General features: G+C 36.9%; 1 long non-coding RNA gene across 1 annotated transcript; it reads right to left on the bottom strand.

Annotated features, from left to right (window-relative positions):
* Positions 1-539: 539 nt before the first annotated feature.
* LOC116727875 (uncharacterized) lies at positions 540-21,250 on the bottom strand. The gene is made up of 4 exons (XR_004340883.1): positions 20,718-21,250; positions 14,282-14,285; positions 14,241-14,250; positions 540-551 (listed from the first exon to the last, which is right to left on the bottom strand). It is a non-coding gene; the product is annotated as an uncharacterized LOC116727875 (long non-coding RNA).
* Positions 21,251-21,784: the final 534 nt, after the last annotated feature.

Raw genomic sequence — 21,784 nt, 5'->3', positions numbered from 1 at the left:
CTGTATATTTTTTTATTGTTCCAGCTTTGATTAAATGTACACCTATCTAAATGGTTAAACAAAAAAACTTACAAGTTGCTGAGAAGCAGCTGCTCTCATCTCCTGAACAGGTTATTGGAGTGATGCACTGAGAAGTTGTGGGGTTACAAGCCAGGCACTGAAGGGAGTTAGTGGGCTGAGAACTCGGGGCTAAATCAAAGAAAGACAGTGGAAGAGAAACTGATTAAATATCAGCATAAAAGCAGGATAAGAACTTCTTTTTCACTCTTGATTAAACCTACCAGGCAGAATCTGTGAGTTGCAGTTGTCTGTGTTGCAGCATTGAACAGATGCAATTGTACTTTGAGTTCCCAAGTTGACTGAAAAAGTCGAGGTGCCTGTAGCCGGACACAGAGAGGACGCTGCACAGGTTTTGTAAAGCTGTGTTACGGAAGTTCCAGATTTAGTAGCTGTAGAGTCAAGAAGTTTGGTGTTGTTAGGAGAAATACAGCTACCTAAATTCTTACAGTGAATTCCATCATAAGTGAAATAAGAGATAAACAGAACAATACCTCGGATGGTAGCTGTTATACACATCGTCTCTGAGCTACATGTTAGTGGTAATGTGCTTGAACATGTCAGGTCTGCGCAGGTCATACACGTCAGGGCTCCAGCTGCAATCATGGGGAAGAAGAAAAGGACTTCTTTAAATGTTCCACAAGTTTGAAATGCCCAAGCAGTGTTTTCTAATCCACATATGGTTATATTGCTTACATCCTTAATGAACTTTGGGATAAAAATATCTTTCTTGTAGGTAGTTGTATTTCTGCTATCAAACTACAAAAATTGCCGAATGAAGTGACCTAGAAGTGGCGTGACATTCAATGTCTCATTGACATTAAAAAATGCCACAGCAACATGAGTTGCTCTAAAACACGACAGGGACAAACGAGGGATCTGTGGAGCTACAAATATGAGGAGTTCAGAACAGAGCACTGCAGTTCTCATTTATATAGTCCATAAAAGAATTATTCACAAAAGGAAGGAGTTAAAAGCATGATATATCCACTTTAACAATTAATTCATCTTTCCTTTCAAGTTTCTTACTGTTTCACTAATAATGAAACAGTTTGTTTGCTTTGTAAAGGTTACAGAATTACATATTTGAAAAATTATAATAGAACAAAAAACATAACTCAATTTTTTCACTTTAAAGGCTGTATTTTTATTAAACCAGTGTTCCCTGAAGCTAAGCAAAACAAGAACATCTTAAATATCATTGTGCCTAAAATTGTAATTTGAGGTCAGAGCTGAATCAGCAAAAAGGTGAAAAGAAGTTCTCTAAAAATTATTACTTAAAATGTTTTCTACAGTCAGAAACAAGCAGCTTTTTTAACAAAAAAAAAACCCTATAGACTAGTGTTTTTGAAAATGTTAAATTTTATGGAAAATGCTTAAATAGAACACATTATGAGCGTCTTCTATTTAATCATGAGTGGCAAATATCCAATATTTTAAGTTCTTTCCATGAAAACATGGAAAGTCAAAACATGTTGTATTGTTCCTAGAAGAAAAAGAAAATCTGAAACAGACCAATAATCAAACTAGAAAATTTCTGAAGAAATTTAACCGGGGCCTGCCAAAGCGTGCCCGTTGGTTTGGGCCCGGCGTTGTCATGCTAGAAATTAGCATCAATGCTAAAGAACGCTGCAATGTAATCAGTAGCATGTGGAGAATCACAAGAACGTTAAGTAAGGTGGCCGTGCACCATTCAGTATGATTTAAAATTTTTGTCAAGGCTTTTATTTTGAAATTGTTGTAAAACTTCATTTCAAAGGGCCAAACTAAATCCATGTATAACAGTCATTGGATAAAATCAGTTATATAATGCTGAAAAGAGCAATAATCTCATGTAAAAATTGTCAAGGCTTTTATTTTGAAATTATTATTATGCTTCATTTCAAAGGTCCAAACTAATCCCATGTATAACAGTCATTGGGTTAAATCAATTATAATGCTCAACAGAGCAATTACCTGATTTAAAAATATTCAAGGCTTTTATTTTGAAATTTTCAGTATGCTTAATTTTAAAGTTCCAAACTAATCCCATGTGTAACAGTTACTGAGTTAAATCAGTTATATACAGCCCATAGCAGCAAGTAGTTCTAAAGGCCAGTTCAGTCCTGCTCTGTTTCAACTGAGTATTCCACTATAGATAGAACTACAGTGATGCGTATTTGTAGTCCTAATCAGCAGCCAATAGCCTCTTGAGTTCCGTTGCTATGTTAAATAAGTTTCTCACCAAGGTGTGAACTGTTAGTGACAGAGCCTCAGACAGCCTAGAAAATCCTGTCGCATGACTTTGCTCTGAAGCACCGTGACAGAAAACCGTACGATCTAGATAAATTTCGAAAACATTTTACCGGAGCAGACATGCGTATCAATGTCAGGACCGATTTTGATACCAATCGTGCGATATTTGTGGGCGTGATGGCGATTTCAAAATTATTTTGGGGTGAAAAATTGTCTTCATTTCTCACTCTAGCAGAGGGGCACTCAGGAAGATTCACACTCTAATTTTAGGAAAAATTAGAAACTTTGGGTTGCTTAGAGACAAATTGTGGACAAACCGTAATTGGTATCGACGAGCCGTCTTCACTTTCGAAGAGATCACAGACGTATCTACAAAATGAAATTTGAATGGCATTTCTACGTGAATTCGTGACGACACAGAGAATCCTCAAAAATAGAGTATTTCTAGGATTTTTCCCATTGACTTATAATGGGGTTTTTTTCATAGTTTTTTGCGAATTATGTCGCCATGTTAACCCCGAATCCCACCAAAAGTAATAGCTCCAATGGCGTGAATTTTCTGCACGTTTTGATACCTCATTTGTAGGTGTGCACCCAGCGGTATGAGCCGCATTAACGGTTACGGATGAAAAATAAAGAATTGGGAGAATAGCAATAGGTTCCTGCCATTGCTTTGCATGGCAGGCCCCAATAATGTGTGTAATAACATATTCCGTTAGATTTTATTTATTTTAACCACATGTCAAAGAGAAAGGCTTACATATTTTGAGGAAATAATAACCAGTGTTGTATAAAGTACTGAAATCTCAGAGTCATGTAAAAGTATAGGTACCTCTCCAAAATATGACTTTGGTAAAAGTCCAAGTCACTGACTGAAATGTTACTTGAGTTAAAGTCTTAAAGTATCTGAAACTTCTTGTACTTAAGTATGGAAATTGCTGTAAAAATGGATGTACTCAAGTAATGTAATGAAAAGTACAAGTAAAAAGTAAAACAAGGCAAATGCAGTTTGAATGACATTTTTTATATTTTGGTAAACTTGTCAAATACACTTAAAATAATGTACACAACCAAGTGCAGGCAAAATTAAACCTGCTAATAGATATACCTGCAGGCATCATTTAGTTAAGAAAATTAGGTGCTTTACCTATAGCACAAGGTTAACTTAACCTGCTTTACAACTGAACCAGCTTCTTAGTATACCCTCCAGGACAGAAAATACAAAGTTTTTGTAAGCCTTAAGTTTTCCCTTCAAGTAAGGTCAGTGCTGAAAATGAGAAAAATAAATAGTACAGAAAATGCGGCCAACATGAAGAAAAAGTGCTGTTACGATTACTCTACTTCACAAATCAGTGAATCAGTCAATCCTACAGTAAGTAGGTGGTGCACACAACTGGTCATTATGCCAAAGGAAAAAAGAATTGGGAGGGAAATGCAGCTTATTGGCATCTGTAAACCTGGTTTTGAACTTGCATGCCTTTCCTATATTCGTTAAATTTAGTCTAAATTGCTATCGCTATGGCTTCCGCCCCCCCCTTGAACAGTGGAGTCTAGGTAGCCTGCTACAGTCAACATTAGGCCTAAGCTAAATACACCACGTGTGGAACTGAAACAATGCCAAACAAAGTTCAGTTATGGTCAACGTTTCACAATACAGTAGTGCCTAGTGACCAAGCTATAGTTACTGAAACAGGAGGATTATAACCATTTCATAAGACGTTACCTCGATGTGTTTCTTCAAGTTGGACGGGGAGTTTTTGTAAGATAGAATTTCGACATCTTTGGGCAGGAATAACATACACTGCATGCGGTACGATGAATCTTTAACACCCACGAAAGAGTGTATTGTGTTTAAATAAGGCCATGGGCTCTCATCACCAGCTGGTGGATCCCCTGGAGCCGTGTCTGACGTAGTTGCAGTCGTTGTGGTCTCCGTCTCCTCCTCCATGTGGCTGCTGCTGATTGCGAGACTTGCTTTGTGTTTAATGGGAGAAGGGAAACAGGTGTATCCTATTGGTGGTGATGAACAAGCCCAGGCAAGTAGGCTACAGACTTTGTTCGGTAGCCTACTTGCTACTTGCTAATCAGTAGGTGGGGTCAAAACACTTGCGTTTCTCTCTCTCGCTTTTTTGTAACGAGTAACTAAACCACACATTGAAAATGTATCGGAGTAAAAGTATGCAATTAAGTTCGGAAATATAGTGAAGTAAAAGTGAAAGTTATCAAAAATTTTCATACTCGAGGAAAGTATGAAGTACTTCAAAATATACTTAAGTAAAGTAGTGAAGTGTTTTTACTTCGTTACTATACAACACTGATAATAAGATTGTTTTGTAAAGGGATCAGCCTGACTTGCACCTTGTTTTATATAAAAATAACTAGTATGTCCTATGAAAATATACCTGTTCAGATGCATAAGTTCTGAAATCATAAACATTTAATAAAACTTACAAAATTAATATTATTACTTAAAATTTCACACACTGCATTAACTGTCTGTTAAACAGCACGATAAACAATTACAGCTGTTGAAAAAAAAAATGTATAGTTTAATTCCAGTATTTTAATCAAGAAAAGAGTGAAAATATATATGTATTAATTATTCTTACCCTTGCAGTAGAAAGCCCAGATGAGAGTCAGAGAAAAGATCAGCTTCATTGTGACGTTCAGGTGGATCCTGCAGGTTAGTTCTCCTGGTTCTGATACTTAATCTCTGAAACTCACATCTCTTCAAATACTGCTTGGATGACATCAATGAACAGGTGTTCCCAAGTTTTCAACGTCATTCATCAAAAGCAATATTAAAATGTCACAGTGTCAACACACCCTTACCACTCCTATTCCTGCATGCCAGTGTCTGCATAAAATAATTTCTTGAAGCGCAGCATGTAAACAACATTATAGCATTATGGTAAAAGAAAGTTCTGAGCTTCTGTGTTGATGTGATACTTTTCTTGATTTTTCAAACTCCTGCCTTTTTTTTTATAACATATTTTGGTTCCCATGACCAAAAACAAATTGATTATGAGCATCTTCTTTGTAATAAATTTTTTAAAGATATTTTACAATTGCTGTGTTCCTTTGCAAATATAATTCTTTTATTTTCAGTCTGTGCCAACTTCAAAAGGAAGAAAACCTAAAAAAAAAAAAAAACTTCAGCAATAATATTACAATTCAGAATCAGTAATGAAATAGGCTGAATCAGATGAGCTAAAAATAAATCTTTCTGAGGAAATTTTTTGTTTTTTTCATCTTTAACTCTTTCAAAATTATTTTTATTTTCTTTTGGAATTATACTTTTGCTAAAAGAGTTGAAAACATATGATATGCTAATTTTATCATCTGTGAGAAACATGATTTTTCAAACAATGACAAGTGCTGCTAGTAAATAAAAACAGTGACTGGACACATGACTCAGTCAAATAATGATGTTTCACAAAGAATTTCAGTGACAAAAGCTGTTTGACTCTCCTTCTTCCCTGTTGAAGCTGACTGATTCTCTCTGGTGTTTGGTATGTATATGACAACTTCTTACATAAGCATTACATATCTATAAATTGTATGTAGAAAAAACATTTATCCAAACATAATATAATATTTTAATGTTCAGACTATTAAAAGTCAGGCTGAAGGATTACAAACATAAAATCCAATGTTAAAAATAGTTCTTAAATGGCGCGAAACCTGCTAAATGATGGTCATAATTTAAGATAATCACAGTCAGTAGTACTCATCATAATCAAATTTTAACACAGCAACATCCTAACTATCCCTGAAAAACTTTATTTTGTTGAAATCTTATTGTTAAACTTACTGTTGCACTTTCTTCACCAGTAGGCCTGACAGTTATTACCATGGATGTTCATAGTAGCAACTGTTTCTTCTCTTTTCTATGCAAAACAATTGTTTTTATAATGATGCATATAATATGATATATTCAAAGACCAATCTTGAAAAAAGAAAAAAAAATACATTAAGGTATTGTTCTTCCTGCATCATCAGCATCGATGTTTTACTTGACTTGCACTCAAGAAAGTTCATAATAGGCTTATTCCTAATACCAATGAAGGCAGAACTGATTTTCAAGAAGTATTATCTGCTGCACCAAAGCAGTATTTTCTAATTATTTTGTTTTTTATCAGAATAAACACTTTTTTTATGGTCAAATACAAAAACTTATTGGAAATACATAACAATAAGGAAGCAGCAACAAAATTCAACAAAGGCTTCTGTTTTTTCAATCACAAAGTATTTAGTCAAGCCACCGCCCTTCATCAAAGACACTCCTACTTCTGTTCCATGGAGACATCAAGGCGTTTAACCTTAAATGCCTCTGATGTGTAGTTTGTTACAGCACTACACGCAACTTTACTAAACATACATTTCACTTACACTGGCTTGAGGTCTGGTGCCTCATGTTGTGCTTCCCTTTGAGCACAACTTAAAGAAGGTAAGTTGGTTTCTTGTACCTCAGCGGCCAACACGGGGCCAAAACTCTACACTGACGCAACAAGGTATGGAAAATCCATTCTGGAAAGAACACACAGATTGTATTTTTGTAACTGCAACTTGACTCCACTAGTTCTACTGTCAGTATGAGCAACTGCCCACAATACCCATAACAAAAAGTGCCAATATGATTAAAGCAATTTTCTATATAAGGATTCAACTTATTGTTAATCTACTCTGTTTAATAAATCAGTAGAAACATAAAGTGATCAATCAAAAAGAAAGATTTACTTTACTTCAAAGGGGATTTTGTTTTTTTTACAACCAATTGAAACAAAAATGTCATTATTTGGCTTTAACCTAAACAGAGAAAGAGCTGTAACTCTCCTTAAAATTCATTCATTTCTGTCAGACCACACAGTCCGAACTAAGCATATAAGCTCTAGGTTATGTGTTTAGAAAGTCAATGAAAAGAATGTTAGAACGTGGTGCTGGACATAAATTCAAGGTGTATGAAGAAAAAAAGGACTTTTTTGTAACTTTATGTGATGTGGGAAGTGAAGTAAACAAAACAAAACACCTGAATCACCGAACATTGATTTGTCTGTCTCAAAGTGAGTTAGGCAAAACATTTTTGATGTTTTTATGTAAGTTTCTGAACTCTGCTGAACTTCAGAGAGACAACACATCATGAGGGAATGATCATCCATTCAGATAAGAAATTGTGCAAGAGCAATTCATTATGGAAATGAGTCTTTAGGGAAATTTTGTGTTTAACTAAAACAGTCTAGAGTTGCTGTCTGCACTGGAAAGAATAATTCCAATGGATGAAAGCATTTTCTGAACATTGGTAAAATATTGAGGATTTGGTACTAAACCCTGTGTGGATCATTTTAAATAAAAGCAAAGGCTCTTTGGATTCTTGTCTTAGTGAGTGTGAATTATACGCACATAAAATTTTTCAGACTTTTACTTGTAAATATTATGAAAACATGATGTTGTTCTCCATCTGTGTGACAAATATGAGATATATTTTGTTGGTTATAAAAGTGCAAAAATGTGCAAAAGGTCCTGGGTTGTGATTAGTTCAGTAAGGCACTAAAACTAGATTGCACTAATAGACTACCTAGAAATGTCTTGTCACAAGTAAAACATTTTAAATCCAAGCACTTCCAATGATTCTAGCTAGCTGAGCCAACAAGCAGGAAAACAGACTTTGAAATACATCTGTTAGTTTATATGTCCCTGAATTGCTTAACATCAAAATACATTAAAGACCTGCTGCTGTTGTTGTATCAACCTTCCAGACCTCTCAGGACTTCTTGTTCTGGTTCTGTTCTGTATCCAGAATCAGAACCAAACATACATAATTGACTTTCTGCTGTTGCTACATACTAGTCAGTGGCTCAATGGTTTCCTGACACAAAAACATTTTAAACTACTTTGAATAATTAACTGATCTTTTGTACTGTTTGATAATTAGCGTCAATTGGGATGTATGTATGAGTGAATTATATTTATTTTCTTTGTAAAGTGCCTCAAGATACTTTTGTTGTGAATTAGCAATATAAAAATAAACTGAATTGAATTTCTGAAATGTGCTATACAAATAAACTTGACTTAGCAAAACAAATTATTTTAATGCTCTAAAACAGAAGTCACAGAACTGTCTTCCTAAAATTAATCTGTTGCGTTCATGTGTCAGTCTGTCTTTGTTTCTTTCCCTCAGGGTATAATTAGAAACCAGTCAGACAAGCCTTTCATTCAGCAGCAGAACAATGATCCAAAGCTCAGTGGTAAGGCCACTCAGTAAGAAAAAATAGCTAAATAAAATTTTGGAGTGACTTAGACGAATTTAAAAATGGCTTCTTAGTTTGTTATCTATTTTTACATCAGATTAAAAAACAAATAACATGTTGATTTATTGATTTATTGTATGACATCATTTATAAATGATATTTGACTTCATTTTCACATATAATTTGGAAAACCCTATACTCCTTTCAGATAAAAGTTAACTACTGCAACTTAAAACATTTGGCTTCTAGGGACCAGAAAACTCTTCACAGATTTTAAGCTTAAATCAGCAGTAAAAACAATCCACCCTTTGAAGCCAAGTTCATTTTTGTTTTTGATTCATTACTTCTATTGCTTAATTAATCAGTGAGTAGATAAATATTCAATTTAATTCTTGGCTTGTTTAGAAATTAGCTTTCATCACAGTGGCACTTTTTGATATGTGTAATGTGGCAGCTGGAACACATCAAAGCATTTAATGTCTTAAATGCAGAACCCTAAAGTAAAAAAGAAGAGAATATATGATAGGATGACATCTGGAGATTTTTATGTAGTTTGTTATATTAACTATCAGTTCTAGTTTTAAAGTTCAGGGTGTTTCCCTGTTAGAGTTTCTATGGAACAGAAGTGGGAGTGTCTGCAGGCTTTGTGATGGAGGGTGATGATTTTACTTCAGACTTTGAAAAGCAAAAAATACAAACCATTATTGAATTGTGTTGCTGCTTCCTGACTTATTTCTAAATCTGAAAGTTTATGTCTGTAATTACTAAAGAGTATCATCAAGCAGCTTTCATCAATTAGATCCACACTTATCACGTAGTTGACTACGTCATACTGTATGTTCCGTAACTGTTTTTTTCCCTTGGCAGTGCTTGTAATTTTTTCAAAAAATAATGTTTATCACACATTGAATGCACTACTCAGAAACAATTATTGTTGTTGATCTGAATACACTGAAGTCTATCTTTAATAATACTTTATTATTAATAGTCTTACTCATGTTACTGCGCCATGCAATTTACACACTAAATATCAAAGTTTTTCAGATTTTCTTCTTTTTGAAATCAAAAAGAAAAATATGAAATTCATGAAGGCCCACAGCAGTCATAAAATATCTTGCAACATTTTATTCTGAAGAGCATGTTAATAACATGATTGTTTTTTGTGTGAAATGAAATATATCATATACTTTAAAGAACCTATTTACCAGTTTTATGGATTATGAAAACTCAAGAACGACGTCACATCAGCAGCAAAGACACAAATGTTCAGAAGTTTTTTGGCAACATTTCTATAACATTTCTAATAGTGCCGTATGTCACAATGTCAAGTCAGAGTGTTAATTATATGTCTGGTTTTAAGAAAGGATTCTTTTCAAACACTGGAATGCCACAATAGGTGTGGTAACAAAGTGTAGACTTATTTTCAGGATGCTCTGACATTTTTTTTGATCATAGACGCTGTAAACATTAGATTATCTGAGCAGTATTTATAGAGTAGAAACTCCAGAGATTTAGTATCAGAACCTGGTGACCTGATCTGCAGGATCCACTTGAACATCACAAAGAAGCTGATCTTTTCTCTGACTCTCATCTTGGTGATCTGCAGCAAGGGTAACAATAGTTATTTCATATCTATCTTCTTTTTTTATTAAAGAAAGTACTGGACTTAAATTTTGCATAATTTATTAAGCATCTGTGATTGTTAATCATGTTTAAGTAACAGTAAAAACAGTGTGGTAATTTTTGGTCATTATTTAAATTTGATACATTTTATTAAATGTTTACTAATGCTGAATTGATGAATCCAGACATTTATATTTTAAAAGACCTACTAGTCATCTTTACTATAAAGATGACTACTTTTTGCGCTGGCAGCTGAAGGAGGAACAGCTTGTCCTGCTCTCTCCCGTCTTTACTGATAACTTTGCCTGAGTTATTTTTAAAGTGACAGTTTTTATAGTTATATTCACATTTTCAACATCACAACTGGATTACTACAAACCTAAGGACTGGGGGATTTTCTTACTTTTATTTTTACCTTACTTTTCTTCATCTCCAAGTTGAACCAGGACAAAATGCCTCCGGCCGACCCCAAGGACATTTGCAGTATTATACAACGACTTCTGTCTATAGAAATGAAGATCAAACAGCTGGAGGTGAACTTTGAAATCAACGCTAACTGTGGAAATCAGACAACTCTTCCTCAAATCAATGGAGAGGTTGTACGCCACGCATCAAGCAGCTCACCCTGGAACGCTCTGGGTGCCAAGCCGAAGCAAAAGTCTCACACCGCAGATCCGATGAGGCAACTGACAGGGAGAACCCCTCACCTGGATGAATCAGCGTGGCCGGCTCTGAGCCGAAACCCACCTTCAACCTCAACACCTGCTCCACCAAAGAAAAACAAACAAGCAGCTGCAAACAAAACGGTTCCACCGACCCCGCTCCCAAGGACAGAGCGACCAGCCCGAGCCTCAAAACATTCTGACTTTGTGGGAATCCCACTGAAAAACAGATTTTCTGTACTCCAGCCTGAGCCTCTGAGTGAAACCTCGCCTTCAAACATCAACAATGAGGCAAGACCAACACATCCACCCCCCAAAGCTCCAAAGGACAAAGCGGCTACCAGGAAAACGAAAGGTATGCCAAGAGTGCTTATTGTTGGAGATGAGGCAGTAAATGGAATCAGTCACGTTTGCAATCCCAAGAAAACGAGAGTGATTTCTTTTCCTGGTGACACTGTATCTGATTTAACTCGTAAAGTTCTTTCGCTAACCGCTGATCAGCCAGATATTGAGTCCTTAGTTGTGCATGTTGGAGCCAACGATGTGGCAAAGCAGAAATCTGAGATTCTGAAAAAGGACTTTAATATTCTTCTGAAAACTATGGGAACGTTGAAAATGAAGTTATTTCTCAGTGGTCCAATTCCATCACCTCAATGGGGAGACGAAAAACACTCCAGGCTGGACATGATAAACAAATGGCTGATTAAAAGCTGCTCTGCCAGCTCAGTGACCTTCATCGATAACCTCTGGATCTATTGGCAGTGCTTTCACCTTTTTGGAAGAAGCGGACGCAATCTTAATAAACATGGGATAAAACTGCTCACTGCAAATCTTTTTCACTTTATCAACAAGGACAGCAATGTGATCATCGCTTCAGAAGAACAGGCTCAAGGATTTCTGACTAGGAAGAAACCGTCGGCTTATCAGGAACAAACAGTTTCAAAAGCAGCTGATATAACATCGACTGGAGACGGAGCGACTGGTTCCCTTCCTCCTTCCCCCCTCCCTCTCTGCTCACCCACTCATTCACAGGATTCACAAGATACACATGGAGAAATGTCTTCTGGACCGGAGTTTCTTAAATTTACAGATGGAATGAATCAACAGGTTGTACTTGGGACGTTGCTCCTTAGCGCTCACGTAGCAGACCTCACTTCATTTAAGCCACCTGACTCTAACGTCCCAGAGGATCCATCACTCTGCGTTTCTGAGGTCTGAGGCCGGGGTCCAGACTTTATCTTTACACCCTTCTTGCTCCAGAATGTGTCAGGCCCCTCGGCACTGCAGAAAAGGACATTACCTGTCCGGATAACTACAAGAAAATTTACAAGAAACAGAAACATAAAATACAGGGGACCTAATTCAAACATCAGACTGATCCCCTGCCTAAAGGAACCTCAGACTGAAGATTTCTTGGCCTCCAAGTCACTTAAACTAGCTCTTTTAAATACAAGATCTCTCTGTGCTAAAGCTCTATTAATTAATGATTTCATCACTGAGCATAATATCGATGTTATGTTTCTGACAGAAACATTGTTGAATGATAATAATGAATCGATCGTACTAATCGAATCTGCGCCTCCTAACTACAATTTCTTTAGTGAGAATAGAAAACACAAAAAAGGAGGAGGCGTGGCTTCAATATCTAAGAATACCATAAATTGTAGTAAAATCTCTTTGGGCCACTTCACCTCTTTTGAGTATCTTGGAATTGAGGTTAAAGGCCACAAACGAACTTTGACTGTAACTCTATACAAAACTCCAACTTTTATGGAAAATTTCTTTACTGACTTGAATGAACTTCTATCTCTCAGATGTATTGATTATGATTGTTTAATAATTGTTGGTGATTTCAACATTCATGTTGACAACCCCCAAGACAGAGGGGCAAAAAAGCTCGCTATTTTAGAGACTTTTGGTCTAACACAACATGTCAAACAAGCAACACACACTAAAGGACACACACTGGACCTGGTTATCAGTAAGGGTGTGAATATTTCCAATGTCTCTGTAACTGATGTCACCCTGTCGGATCACTTCGCTGTTATCTTTGAAAGTTCTTTATCCTTTAACCCACTTGGACAAACAGCAACCAACACAAAACGTTCTCTCACTGAAAACACAGCAGAAACTTTTAATCAAATCTACTCTTCTTCCTCCCCCTTAAGCTGTAATGATGTAGATAAGTTGGTAAATGATTTTCAGTCTAAAGTCTCAGATATTATTGATTCCATTGCCCCAATTAAAATGAAGGTTTTGTCTGGTAAAAAGAAATCTCCATGGAGAAATGCACAAACAGTTAGATCTGCAAGACAACTCTGCCGTAGGGCAGAACGAAAATGGCATAAAACTCAACTCCACGTTCATTGTGACATCTATAAAGAAAGACTACGTAACTATCATTTAACACTAAAACATGCAAGAGAGGCTTTCTTTGCAGATGTCATAAACAAAAACATTAACAATGCTCGAGCTTTATTTGCAACAGTTGACAGAATCACAAACCCTCCTGTGACGTTACCACCTGAATTCCAATGTAATGCCGCCTGCAACTGTCGTGTTCTGTGTTTTCTGTGTGTTAATTTCGAGTTTTCTGTGTCCTTGAGTCTCTTCGTTGTCCTGTCCTCCCCTTGATTGTTGCCAGGTGTGTCTCGTTCTGTGATTACCCGCTGTGTATTTAACTCCACCTGTGTTCCTTGTTCCTCGTCGGGTCCTTGTCAATGTCTTGCTATTGTCAATTCGTTGTCAATGCGTCTAATGTGCGTTTGTGTTGTTCCGTTGTCCATTCCTTTTTACGGTTGCTACCGGCGTCGAGCCCTGGTTTCCGCTAGGTCGTGCTGCCCGTTATTTTGGACTGTGTTTTGTTGGACATTCCCCATTAAAATCATTCATTTATCACATCCTGGGTCTACAGCGTCTGCCTCACCACCTCAACACACCGCTTCATGACAGCAACCAGTTTTCCAGCTTCTTTTCAGAGAAAATTCAAAAAATCAGAGCACTAATCTGTACATCCACTATAAAGCCAGCACCAATGCTGTGCCCAAACAAAACAAATACAGGAAAAATGACCCAATTCCAACTACTTAATTATAAAACCCTACAGGAAATTATAAGTCAACTAAGCTCCAGTTCCTGCTGTCTGGATGTTTTACCCTCACATTTCTTTAAGAAAGTCCTGCCTGTTATTGCAAATGATCTGATCCAAATAGTAAACTCATCGGTCTCATCAGGCGTTTTCCCCCAGGCTTTGAAAACAGCAGTAATCAAACCACTTATAAAAAAGAACAATCTGGACAAATCACTAATACAGAATTACAGGCCGACCTCCAACCTCCCATTCATCAGCAAAGTTATTGAAAAAGCTGTGAGTAAACAATTAACTAGCTTCCTAACTATAAGCAACCTCTTTGACTCCTTCCAGTCTGGTTTTTGTGCTCACCACAGCACAGAGACTGCCCTCGTAAAAGTGTTCAATGACATCCATATAAATACGGACTGTGGCAGAACCACAGTGCTGGTTCTGTTGGACCTCAGTGCAGCTTTTGACACTGTTGACCATGACATATTACTGAATCGACTGGAGAGTTGGGTCGGACTCTCCGGTCCAGTGCTAAACTGGTTTGAATCCTACATAAAGAACAGGGATTTCTTTGTTTCAATTGAAAACTTTTCATCAAAGAGGTCAAAGGTCACATGTGGGGTACCCCAAGGTTCAATCCTAGGACCCCTTTTATTCAATATTTATATGCTCCCACTAGCTCAGGTTATAACAGGAAATAATATTAGCTGCCATAACTATGCAGATGACACACAGCTCTACATTACGATGTCACCAGGTGACTCAGAGCCCATCCAATCACTGAACAGATGCTTAGAACAGATAAATGTGTGGATGTACCAAAACTTTCTCCAGCTGAACAGAAACAAAACTGAAGTTATTATTTTTGGACCTAAAGAGGAACGATCTAGAGTCAATGCACAGCTTCAGTTAATACAACTAAAACCTAGCGGTCAGGCCCGAAACCTGGGAGTAGTGATGGACTCTGACCTGAACCTCCAGAGCCACATAAAGACAGTTACAAAGTCGGCCTTCTATCACCTGAACAACATTTCCAGGATTAAAGGACTAATGTCTCAGCAAGATCTAGAGAAACTCATCCATGCGTTCATCTTCAGTCGTATTGATTATTGCAACAGCGTCTTCACAGGCCTGTCCAACAAATCAATCAAACAGCTGCAGCTGATCCAGAATGCTGCTGCTCGCGTTCTCACTAAAACCAGGAAGATAGAGCACATAACACCAGTTTTAAAGTCCCTACACTGGCTCCCTGTAGCTCAAAGAATAGACTTTAAAATACTGTTGTTAGTTTATAAATCACTGAACGGCTTAGCACCACAATACATTAAAGATCTGCTGTTGTTGTATCAACCTTCCAGACCTCTCAGGTCTTCCGGTTCTGGTCTGCTCTTCATCCCCAGAACCAGAACCAAACGAGGAGAAGCAGCTTTCAGCATCAATGCACCACAAATTTGGAACAAACTTCCAGAAAACTGTAAAACAGCTGAAACACTGACTTCTTTTAAATCTCAACTGAAAACCCACCTGTTTAGAATTGTATTTGAAATGTAATCAATTACAAATTTATTGATGGAACTTGACTTAATGATTGATTCTATGTTGCATTGTGATTCTGTGTTTGTAATGATGTAAAGCACTTTGAAATGCCTTGCTGCTGAAATGTGCTATACAAATAAAATTTGATTGATTGATTGATAAACTGTAATGTAATCATGAGGGTTGTGATGTATCAACAGAAATGACTGTCTACAAGTTAAACTGGTTTTGTTATCACCGCTGATCCTTATCCCAATTAAAAACAATGATATAATTTCATCTGAGTATCTAAATCTCTCCCTCTCTAATTTGATTAGACATTTTCTTCTTTCAAACTATGTTAAAAATATATACTCACCAAAGATTATCCAATCATAATAAGTAGTTTTAATATTCATTAAGGCCTTTTACTCTGTTACCAACATGAAAGAAACATTTTAGAGTAACATGAAATTTAAGACTCTTGTTCTTGTTCTTCCAGGAATATTCAAAGAAATGTTTCTATTTGACTCTCTGAAAAATTAAGGGACTTGAAATGTTGAATATTTACCATTTGCAGTTACGGTAAATTGGTAATATTATTATTTAATGAACTCTTCCCAACTGGTTGCTGCTGGAGCCCTGACACTGAAATACAATTTTAGGCAGATCAATTATTAAGATATTGTTGTTGTTGTTTCAGGGAGCATTGGCTCAATAAAAGTAAAACGTTTGAAGAAGAAATGCAGAATTATGTTTTTATCCTGCTCTAATATTTCATATCTAATATTCTGTGAAAACTACAATAATACATTTTTATTGAAAATTTCCTGAGACATGAACAAACTTAAAACATGAATTATTTGTTAAGATGTTTTTTTTTATTTTTTTATGGGAAATGTGTAAATGTTTTATACTGACCATGTGTAAATTGGAAAATTTCCTTTGGCATTTCAAATTATTTTTTAGCTTTGTATGTAATTTTTGACATTATTTATATGTTATCTATTTGTCAACCATACAACATTAATCAAATATAAAAAATAAAGATTTCTGTTCATGATTTTTTTTTTGTCTGTATTTGCTGCTAAGTAAATGATTTTTGGCAGCTTTTTAATAAATGTTTTTGAAATTACTTGATAAAAAATGTTATACTTTCATTTAAACATGCTTAAGATTCTGAGCTATAAGTTCTTGTTTACAAAAGATCAAAGATGTGCATTATTGTGACCCTTCAAAATAAATCTACTTAAAAAGTGGATTTTGTCCATTTTCATTGTAAAGTCTGTTTTCAAATGTGATCATGACTAACAAACACCTTATCTAAATAATTTTTTTAAGTGTGACCTTTAGTTGGGGCATACTGTCCTGAATACACCAAAGCCAGAGGTATTTTACGTAAGCTTTGTAATCTTCCCTTCAAGGTTATTGGTGCCCTTGGTAATGATGTATTAAAAGGCTGTTAGATTAACCGTTCTCTTGATATTGGAAGAGGCTTACAAACTGTCTTTGTTTCTTCATAAACATTTATCTGTTTTGAGTGTTTTCAGATTAGTAATAATAATCCAAAACTTTCAGATGTTGCTTTAAAAAAGTGCAGTGGCCCCTTTAAAAACTAATGGAACAAAATGTTCTTTACTTAGCCCATGATACTCATGGGCTAGGTAACCATGGTAACTACATGGTACCCCCATTGATCTTCACCCAAACATCATCATAGGTCATCATAGGTCATAACATCAAAGGATTGAACAAAGTAAAAACTAGGCTTAAAAATTATAAGATTAAATGAGTTCTAAGCTGTGATGCAGTGCACCACAGTTCCTGTCCTTGTGTCACAGAAGCAGTTTGTTGTTTTCCAGATTGATGATTTTTTATTTTATTTTTCTGCCTTCTCACTGTCCTGGTTCAAGGCCCCTAAACACAATCTTCATGACCATGAGTCTCTGAGTCCAGCACACAAAGGTTCCATGAGCCGCCAAACTCTCTGGGTCGTTTTGAGAAGACATAAAATGCTGATCAGTATCTTGTCACACAATTTTCATTCCTTGTATAGTAAAATCCTTGATATGTCTTTAATTCTAAAGTCAAATTATTATTAAACTCATTTGACCAGTGCATAAGGATCTTCAATGTTTCATGATAAATTTTCTTTGACATATTTTCCATGCCATGTTCTTGTCATCCTCTAATCTATATAGAACTACCACAAAGATTACATCAGTCTCTGTATACAGAGTTACATCTGAATTTGAACACCATGAGGATTATTTGTACCTTTGCAAAGACTTTAAAGGCCAAATAGCAACCAAAACTCAGCTATCATTTCTAATATCACTCACCAGAAAAAAAATGTAAATCAAAATTAAAACAACAAATTTTTGCTAAAGCAATGAAAAAAGAAAACCGGTTAGCAAACAACAACAACAACAAAAACAAGCAAAACAGTTCACCCATTATCCAAACATGTGGTCAGCCTGAAACCTGGTTGTTACAGAATCCAATTATTCATGTAGATGTGCTCTACCTTTGTGCCACTACAGCGCCCTGGTTGGTACAGGATCGGTTCCTGGTGAAGTTTGTGTCATGACATCAGATGTAGGATTTTTAATAAATTCAGTTGGATAAACTTAATTGTATTACTTGTTATCAATTGAAGCAATTCAATTAAGTTGTACCAGGAGAGATCTATTCTGGTCACCTGCAATTCTGATGACTTAAAACAAAAAAACTAAAACTGAAATTGAGAAAACATTTTCATTAAGTGAACGAAATAAAAACAGTAATTATTAGGGGAGAACTAACTAAATGTCATGTGTTTATACAACTAACTAAACGTATTAATCTTATAGATTTCTATTTTCGTTTCACCCCAGCAATTTTTTCAGCCTTTAGAACTGTTTAATCAGTCGTTAAGATGCGGTTAGGTGATTTTCAGAACTGTCTTTAAATGTGCCACGAACGTACACTTGCTGAGATGCTCCGGTTATTATGGTATGGATCTGATCACCGAGAGGAGACCAGCTGCTGAGCACAACGGCACGGCATGCATCATGTTCAGCAATAAGTCAAAAAATTTTTAAAAACACCACACATTTCAGATTTTGACTTGTAAATACTGTAATTTGCGAATGTGACGTCTTTTTCCATCCACTTTGCTATGAACCACGCTGTGCTGACGTTTGTGCTTGTAAGGTAGGAAAATATGCAAATTACCCAGGGGTATTAGTGATGGGATTTTCGGCTCCTTTTCGAGATGCGACTCTAATGGCTCTTCTTACTGTGGAGAGCCGGCTCTTTCGGCTCCCAAACGGCTCCCCATATATATTTTTGACATTATTAATTAATTAATAGCTTAAACCTAATTTTATAATATTTTGTTTCATTATTGACATTGTTAAGCACTTATGATGAGTAAAAATGCCGCATAACAATGCTACAGCAATACCGATGCGTGTGATGTCCGCATGTGCCTGTGCGGGTTGTTTGTCGAGCCTGCACGATAGGAAATGCTGACTTTGCACAGTCTGCACTCTGCCCTGGAGCTTGATGTAGCATTAAAATGAGTCCAAATCTTGCTCCGTTTTCTGTCACTCATTTATTTTCACCTATTCAGTTCTCACACTGACTCCCCTTCTTTCTGTGCTTCTTGACCGCTGAGTGAGTGTCTGTACATAAACACCTGCCGACGAACGCTATACAGCTTGGCCAATTGCCTGCCGTTTCCACAAAAAAAGTGGAGATAAACTTTTTTTTCAGTGTTTTCCCGCCACATTATTAATTGAAACTATGTGTGATTGGTCAGATGTGTGGAGCACACGCTTGACATGAGGGCAGTGGACCGACCGAGGGAAAAAAGACTCTCCGCTCTAGTACTGGCAGAAGAGCAAAACGCGAAGGAGAGGGAGAAGGGGGAGGAGAGACAGCGAGGCACCGCAGGACAAAAAAAACAATGTGGGGAAAAACTATCGGCTCTGGCACTTGCAGAGCACAAGCACAACGACAGGGAGGCGGAGAAACAGCGATATACTGTAGAAAAAAACCCGGCTCCCAAATAGGATCCTAAAACGGCTCCCATTGTGGAGCTGGTTCCAATCGTTCACTTCAAAGAGCCGGCTCTTAGAGCCGGATCGTTCGCGACCGACACACCACTAAGGGGTATGAATAGCTTTGCAATGTACTGTAAATAGACAACGCTAATAAGCTGCTTTGAAATGTCTTGTCACAAGTAAAACGTGTTACACCTCAGCTCTTCTTTTAAAACAGACACCTTAACACTCCTTTGCAAGTCTGCAAACATGAAAGTGGATAGGGCGCCTCAAGCAACAAAACAATTATTTGCATACTTGGACATAGAAGTCATAGAACACTCTTCCTCAGAATTAGCCAGTTTTATTATCTGTCAATCAGTAACTCTTCCTTTCCCTCAGGGCGAAACGAGAAACCAGCCTGAGAAAGTTTAAATCATCGCCATTGACTAATAGTTTTCATCTCAGCTACGCAAGCTGATCTATATATTTATTTGTGGCAATATTAACTGCTGAATCTGAATCCTCTTTATTCACCAAATTTTCGCACACTAACAAGAATTTTGACTTTTTTTCCACTTTGCCCCTAATGCACCTAGAGCGGGTGGTTGTGAATTAAAGTACTCTGGCTAAAATAACATCAGTGTTGAACAATGTCTCATATTAATGTAGGTGTTGCTGAACAGGAGAGCTCCTTCTATAGACTGCTGCATCCTAAATGCACAAACCGGCATTATTGTAGATCCTTCCTCCCAGCAGCTGGTAGACTCTATAGCATGCTCCCCCAAAAAAACTCAAAGTGTATACCTCTCTCCTGGTATTTGCACAGGTTTACACATTTTAATTAAAATTTCTTCCATTATGTGCATACCACTGTTTTTTGAACAGCTTTGAGTATAAAAATTGTAAATTTGTTGTCTTAATGCACAAATACATATGCAGATTCTTGTACATTAAAAAGAAAAAAGTCTCTCAGTTGCACATTCCTTGGATCACAGTATGTTTTTGATAATTGCACAATATTTTATGTTATGATTTTGCCCTTACTGTACAGAATGATTATTAATTTAGGTTTTTAATATATATACTGTATATATATTTATACTTTTATCTTTGAGTGGATTTACATGCGTCGTTTGCCTGTCACTTTGTTGCTTAAACCTGAATTTACCCACTTTGGGATAATAAGCCGTATTTCTATTTTATTCAATCTATAGTCATTTTAAATATAAATGTGCAAATTTGGTAGTAAAAACAAGATAGATACCATTGTAAAGGAAAATGATTATTTGTTGGTGCTTAATACAGCTAATATACGACACGTGTAAAGGTATAGCCAACACTTTTATTTGGAACGGTTTTCTGTTGAGCATGTGGGAACTGGGAATGGCAGACAGGCAGGCAGGGCCCTTTTTTCCTCCCCCTTTTGACAGACACAGCAATAAAATTTACAATTCCGATAGAGCAGAAGAGACTTCTTGGCGCCAGGGATCTTCCGTATCAGGCAGAGATGACCACGGGGTAGTCCGCTCTTTGCTTAGATAAAAAACAGACACCTTTGCTATAAATCAGGAAGTCCCAACTTTCTTTGGGGGCCTGAGGGAGTTCTAATTGGTCGAAGAGCAGAACGCCTTCTTTGCATATATTAAATAGGGAAACACCCTTTTGGTTTATAGTTTCAGGTCAGCGCCGGAGAGCGGAGAGTTTTTTTTCCATCTTTTCTCCACGTGGGCGCCTTTGTCTGTCTCTGTGTTCGTTTGTCTTCCCTTGTGTGTTTTTATTTTCATGAGAAAATGCATATCTCTGTATCTCTGCAGCTTTCTTGTCGATTGCTCTCTATGAATTAAACTCTGTGATCTGTGACGTCATTCTGTTTCGCCGTACTTTTGCAGCCGTGATGACATCCGCTCGCGACCCGGCTAACAGGAGGAAAAGGAGAGCCATGCTTTTTCCAAAATATAAGCTAACATAATAACTTTTCTCCTTAACACCATGTAAATATTCATGTTCCTGCGAAAGGTTTTACTTCACAGGAGGTCCAGTCTTTGCTGTACCTTCTTCTCAACTGTGTGAGGACCATCTCAGGTCACAAGAAAGGGTGGTTCCTAGGCACTGGTGGTGACCTACAGTAGCCCCAGACCTTAGGAGTACCACAGACGACTCTGCGGAGGTGCAGTCATTTGTTTTAAAAAAAAGTGTGGGGAGAATACACCACTGGGGGCCTCTGGTGCTGATGGTTCTTGTGTGGGAGAATAACCACACCTGCTACTGAGGTTGGGGCTTTACAGCAACAGGTTTAGCATCAGCTGCTGTGGTTGTAGGTACTGCAATTGT

The sequence above is a fragment of the Xiphophorus hellerii genome, chromosome 11 (genome assembly GCF_003331165.1).
Source record: "Xiphophorus hellerii strain 12219 chromosome 11, Xiphophorus_hellerii-4.1, whole genome shotgun sequence".
Taxonomy (NCBI): Eukaryota; Metazoa; Chordata; class Actinopteri; order Cyprinodontiformes; family Poeciliidae; genus Xiphophorus; species Xiphophorus hellerii.
The sequence above is the reverse complement of the archived record's forward strand: the minus strand, read 5'-3'. Positions and strand labels throughout refer to the sequence as shown.